Here is a 6,839-nt window from a genome sequence, read left to right as displayed (position 1 = left end):
TGTGTATTGTAAGAAACCAGTACTTATTATATGTGCCCATGGATTGGTGAAGTAATCAACCATGGAGGATATGTTGCTTATGAGTATGGGAAACCATACTGTTTATGTGATGTTGCTTATTTGTTTCCCTACTGAGTACCAAACCTCGGGTTGTGGGTAACTCAGTATGTTAAGGGGTAGTATTTGAAGTAACTGTTCCTTGAATAGTATGGATTGGCATATGAGTAATGTCGGTGCGAAGCAACTTTAGCTTCTCTACTTTGAGGAATGATATAGTTGTACTATTAAACTGTATCAAAGGTGTACTCAATACTTTCCCTTTTGATGAATCTATTTATAGGTTTATATGTGACAGCCTATTCCTCTCCTTTATTTGAGCATTTCGATGGTGATTCTTGAGCATAGTGATGGTGTAATTTGGAGGATCCTTTGCCTTGTCTTCATGAAAGGTAGGTTTATCCACATGAGCTGCCAGTTAGTACGTGTTGGTGGGCATGTGGGTGGACCCTAGTCATGTATACCTCTAGCTACGGTGAGTATCCTTCTAGATACGTCGCTATGCGGAACGTGACCTGCGCGTGCTTGTTTCCGTGAGGTACACTACCATGCGAGATATGCCCATTGCTTGTCTTCTCCACTTGGGGTATTGCCATGCCACGTGACGACATGATGCGGGGTGATGTCGAGGTGCACACCGCCATGCCATGTGGGTAGTGTGACTATGTCACACCACATGAAGAGCTACTGCAATAGCTAGTCAGTTGTTCCTTCCTTCCTCGTTGGTGGCTAGATGCTAGTCACATAGTGATGTTATGTGTAGTTGTGATATTCTTTATATTTCTTTGGGGACCAGCAATTTATTTTACTTTGACTTGGAAGGTTTAGCCACGATCTTGTGATCTTTTGCACTTTTGATTTGGTGCTGCAATTCCGGATTATTTTATTGTCTTATTGTTGGAATCGATGATTTATTATCTTTATTCATCTGTATCTTGATGGCTAAACTAGTTTATCATTATTGTTTTCGGATGCTGGTCTTGTGTTGAAATGTGAAATTCCTCTCCAAGGACATATGATACAGATTTGGTAGAGTGTGTACGAGGAAGTGGTCGTAAGGAACCTTGAGGATGGGGGTATGTGAGGCTGTGATGCAGCTAGGATCCACTACCTACCTATGTGTGGTGACTATCTCTTGGAGGCTAACCACCTTGCTCAACAAGGGATATTCACAAAGGTCTTGTATGGAAGGTAGCACCACTATGGTGTACCCTAGCACCATCAAGCCTTTGAGTGAGATATTGGATATTTATGATCATATTGTTGTTCTGAGATCAGGCATAGAGATGCTGATCGTGCATGTTACCTTTGACTGAGCATTAGACATGCTCACATGTGGCCTTTTGAGTTATGCATTCCAGTTATGTGGATAGTTATTATTTGTATCATGGAGTAAATTGTGTTAACTTGTCACTATGTTATGGGACATAGCCTTTGGAAAGGTTTTCTTATGCCTAGCAAGTGTAAACAATTGAGTTATTTACGTTGCTCTTATTTCATGAAAGTTAATTTGGTTGTAGAAATTGATATTTAAGCTAGTTCTATGCGATAAAGTTTTATGAAAAAGATGGATTGGTAAAGGAAATTGATCTTGATGGCATGTTTTCTTGTCATGTTTGATAGATAAGTATGGTAATTGTTGTTTACCTCTTTGTAATGCATTGATTTGGTGTAATGAAAGGAAGAAAGTTCTTGTATCTCTCCTATGATTATTGATAATTCCTGGAATATTTTAAGAAATGTATGGATTTAGATGTATCTTGCCAATGGATAATGGCATTTGTAAAGGATTTTGCAGTAATATTTCATTTATTTATGGAAAGATTTCTATGTGCAATTTGATATTTGTTGAATGAGTTTCAGGGCTAAAGTGTGCGACATGTTCTCCATCTAGCCTTACGACTTCTAGGAGTAAGTTGGAACCTAGGGGGGAGAATGTAGTACCCCTGCCCTAATCAATTTTTAATCTCAGTTTTATCTTAGTTAGTTTATCATAATATAATGATTATAGTCAGATGTGTTGATTTAGTGGATATCTGTTAATGTGTTTTCACTCTACTTGTATGCAAGTTGTTTAGTGTTCCTATTTCATGGTACTAATATCGGGCTAATGCTTTCATTAAGTTTATATATGTATGCATGTATGACTCTTGGTTGCAAGAGATTTCAGGTACAACGCCGCATGAGTGCGAGGTTCGTCTTCACCTGGATTTGTAGGTTTGAGTGTACCTCTTTAATCCTTAGAGTTGGATTAGGTGGTCTTAAGACCCTAGTTGACCATAGTCGTGCTCAAGTAAGCATCGCCAGTCGTCGTCGATACTCCCTTTTTGTTTGGGTTTGCGAGTCGTCTGTCTGGTTGACCTTCTTGGTTTGCGTGTTTGGTGTGTATGGTTAAATTGATTAATTAGTCCTTAGTATTTAATTTGTTTAAATATGTGTTCATGCATTAAAGATTATGGACTAGTTTAAACAGGATTTCTTTATGTGATTTATCGTTAATTTGAATTGCTCGATTTAAATTGGGAGCAAGTTCAACTAAATGGTTAAATTTAAATATTAAATGTATTATGTTTATGCCTACGAAAAGAAAGATTTAATTTTAATTGCAATAGAATTAATTGTATTTTGTTGGCTTTTTTTAAATAGAAAGGTTAAATTGAATTTATTCAGAAAATCATTTTTGAATTGAAAAGCAATTTAATTTGTTGATATAGTTGGAAAATAGTAATTTTTGGGGAATTATTTTAAATAAAAATTTTAATTCCAAAAATGAAATTTTTGGTCAACCTTTCCCATATAACCTAGACTTTTGGAAAATATGGGGGATGGAATTTCTTTTGGAGAAAAATGGTTTTTGGAAAAAAATATTTTTGGATGTAATTTGGGGGTTTTGGATGGGGAAGGATTCCTTGAGCTACAGATTGGGGCTCTTCAGCAGATCTTGTCAGGAATGCGAGATAAGGTAGGATTCAGATCCATCTCTTTGATTTCTGGTTGTATTGTTCTTGCTTTTTCAAAACCAAATTTTGGATATCAATTGGAAATGGTTGTTCGTGAGGAACTCTTGTTTAAATCTCCATTGCGTGTTCTCAAATTCAAATTCTATTTTAGAGATTAGATGTTGTTGGAAAGAATAGTTGAATTATTGAGTTTAAATGCCCCATTTTGCCCAAGTATGGGTTTTTTGTTGAAGAAACTATTTATGGTTTGATATTCCTCAAATTGTTTGGGGATTTGAAACTTTATTCTTGCTGGGAAATTCTCATTTTAAGTTTATTTGAAGTTGTGTGTTTTAAAAAAAAAAAGAAACAAATGGAGTTTTGGTTTTTAAATAAATCTTTTTAGTCTCTTGGAGACTGGTTTTTTCAGACTGTGTTTTACACAGTAATCTTTTAAAAAATAAAAAATAAATAAAAATAAATAAAAGTGGAAACCCCAACCACGTGGGAGAGTTCCCCACCACGTGGAGGGGTGTTGCGTGTCCATTGGGCAACAACGCTTCCCATGGGGGCTGCGTGCTCCCTTTGGGGAACAGCAGCGCTCCCATGGGGGCTGCGTGCTCCCATTGGGAAGCAGCGTGAGCTCCCAAGGGGGGGGCCCACGTGGGTACCCTCTCCCATATAAAAATGCCTTTTTTTTTTAGTTTTTTAAAAATATTTTTTTTTATGTTTTTTTTTTATTCAAAAAAAATATATATAATATTTAAATATTATTTAATGTTAATATTTTAATTAAGTTTTTAATTTGGATTAAATGTTCATTAAATAATAAATTATCATTAATTTGTTATTAATCAATTGTATGATGGAAAATATACACTTATTAATACTCAAATTCTATTTTTTTAAATTATTAATGAGTATTTTTCTAAATTAAATACTTGATTGTTAATGTTGGGTTTTTAATTATTAATTTGTTATATTTTATTAATCTTGGATTGATAAATATATACATCAATTAATAGTTAATTTAGGTATTTGTCTTATTGAGGAAGAATAATATTTTAATTGGAAATTGTTGAAATAAAATATATTTATTAATTGACTATTTTTAAATAATATTTTATTCAAGAATATATCATTTGAGTAATTGAGAAGTAAATGAATATTTTATCATTGGATATTTTGATCATTTAAATGATATACTATTGGAAATTAATAATGTATTGTTTGGAATGTTGGTGAGTTAATGGTATTTTCAATTTGTAAAATAAATGGTATAGTTATAATCTTCCTCTGTTTTGAGACATAGGCAAATGGACCATTGGAATTGTGGTGTTGTACTCACCTGGTAATGAGGATTTTTCTATCAATGCAATTCGAAAACTTAGATCATTAGAAAACTTGATTGACTATTAATGTTCAAATCAATATGAGAAAATGTTGTCTTTTTCGGTTATTGCCTTTGTGAGTTTAATTTCTGTATTCGTTGTTTCTTAAGTAATGGCAAGTCGTGCTTTGTTTGATTGGACCTGATCGTATGGTTGATTTGGGTACCTGTTTCAGTCCTCTGTCCCGAGTTGACTGTTGTTTTGTGGTGGTGTCGTAGTTGGTCATATCCTTTGTGTGGGTGTCAAATGATGATTCGTGGTTGACCATAGTTGGTCAGGTCTCTGGTTAGAGTACTGTCAGTAAGTGTACCTCTTTTGAGTCGTGTTTGACCAAATGGTTGTTCCCTCCTTCTTGAACTCCGTTCGTCTGACCATGTGTATTCCTTGGTTTTTGAGTTCGTCCGAGTTTAGTCTAGTGTTGTATGGGAAAGTGGCTTTCGATTGGGGGCCATGCCCAAAGTGGCTACTGGGTAACCCATCGAAAGTGAGTCTAATAAGTGATAACCTAATAGTAGATTAGGATGTTAATCTCTAAGTAAGATAATTGTGCCTCACACATGGGACGAGTGCTAACACAGACTTGACATGCTATGAAAAGGCCTGAAATGGCAAACCATCATCCTTGTCTTCATGAAAGGATGTGTGGGTCCACATGAGGCTTGGATGGGCCGGAGGTTCGGATTAGGTTGCCAGGGTAACCAGTGTATGGTGCCGGAACCTATGAAGACCTGCCATGGTGACCGTACCAGGTTGTGTGATGACACTTGTCCCTACGTTCGCTAGTGTGTTGTCATTTTGTCCTGTTAGGAGCACATTTGTGGGTCATCCTATTGTTGATACCCTTGTGAGTACTTGGTTTCATGTTAGACCTTGGGTGGTGATGACTCAGTTTTGTGGATGCTCCAATGGACCTTTTTTTTTATTAGCTTTGATTATGTTCAACTGGATGCTTTTCTTTTCAGGGATCGTTTATGTATTTATTGACTGATGCGGTCGTTTGTATATTGATTATGTTTCGCCTTGGTGGCCGGATTGTAATGGTGTAACCTCTTGTATTCTTAACTTTATTAATTATCAGAGGGGTCTTGCAGTTGAGCAGACCCGGAGATGTAGCCCTTTAGGGGTGAACTCCGAGATCATTATGGTGTTATGTGATGTTATTCTCTCATGTTTCCCTTATTCAACTTTATCATATATGAATAGCTTATGTTAGAATGTATAAGTGGATAAGATGGAATTAACTTTAAATGCTTATACGCAGTCCTTTCTTGAATGCCGTAAATTGGAATATGAAAGAATGTAGCTTAGGATAATGGATTATATTCAATCATTATTAAGGAAATTAAGTGTGTATGGAAGATCTCATATGTTTATGATAAAATTCTAGTGTGTTAGAATAGTAGATGCATGGCTTATATTTTAATGAAAAGCTTGAATGTAAAGTATGAATGAATCATAATGGATAAACATTAGCATGTGATTTATATTTCCATCTTTTGAAAGAAATTATCCTTAGTTAAGAATTATCTCATTTTTAAGATAATCAGCTTATTGGATTAATTGTGTGAGTTAAGTGAAATGTGTAAATTAAGTAATCACGTTGGGAAACTCTTTAGGTGTTAGTTGATGTCTTCCGCTATGTAATCTGAATCTTTGATATCTTGTTGTATCTTAATGTGGTGTAACTTTTTTTAAAAAAAATTATTGCACTCTATTCTTGTGTTATGTCTTAATCCCTTCGGGGTTTCCTGGCAGGGCATTACAGATGGTCACAGATTAATTTCCAGAAGTTTCTAATCAGACTTGATAATCCGTAGATGACCCTTTGGGCGAACTTTTCGAATGTAGGTTATCCAAAATAATTAGGGTTAAGAGCATTTATTATACCTAAAATTTAGGTATGTGGAGAATAAAAAGAAAATCAACCTTTCATTTCTCACTTTGCATTTGAAGCGAGAGAGAAGAAGAGCACAGTGAAGGAGAATTAGCAAAGATTCTGAGCAATATCCAGATTTGGTGTGCGATCTTGCATCCGATTGAAAGGCATTTAACAGTGAAACCCCTTTTCAATTGAAGTTTGAAATTTGATTTTGATAAGATGGTTGCATCTGGTACTGCAATTCCTTTGGTTGTTGAAATCACTGAGAGTGCGCGTTTGGGCTTCAAGAATCATCCATTCATTTTGATGGAAGACGATCCTAAGAGTGCATTTTCATCAATTCCCTATGGAGTGCTGCATATTGAAGATATTAGGGTATATACACACTAACCCATTGAGGAATTGGGTAGCTCGTAAATGTTGAATCTATACAACACTCAGCTATCAGACAAGAGTTCGATATTGAAACAGGAATTTCAAGAATTAGAAAACAAGGGTTTTGTGCAGTTCGTTAGGTTTATGATGTTCTATGAATAGGAATGGATCTGGTTCATCTTGAGCTGAGTTCATTAT

The sequence above is a fragment of the Cryptomeria japonica genome, chromosome 6 (assembly GCF_030272615.1).
Source record: "Cryptomeria japonica chromosome 6, Sugi_1.0, whole genome shotgun sequence".
Taxonomy (NCBI): domain Eukaryota; kingdom Viridiplantae; phylum Streptophyta; class Pinopsida; order Cupressales; family Cupressaceae; genus Cryptomeria; species Cryptomeria japonica.
This window is presented reverse-complemented; position numbering follows the sequence as displayed.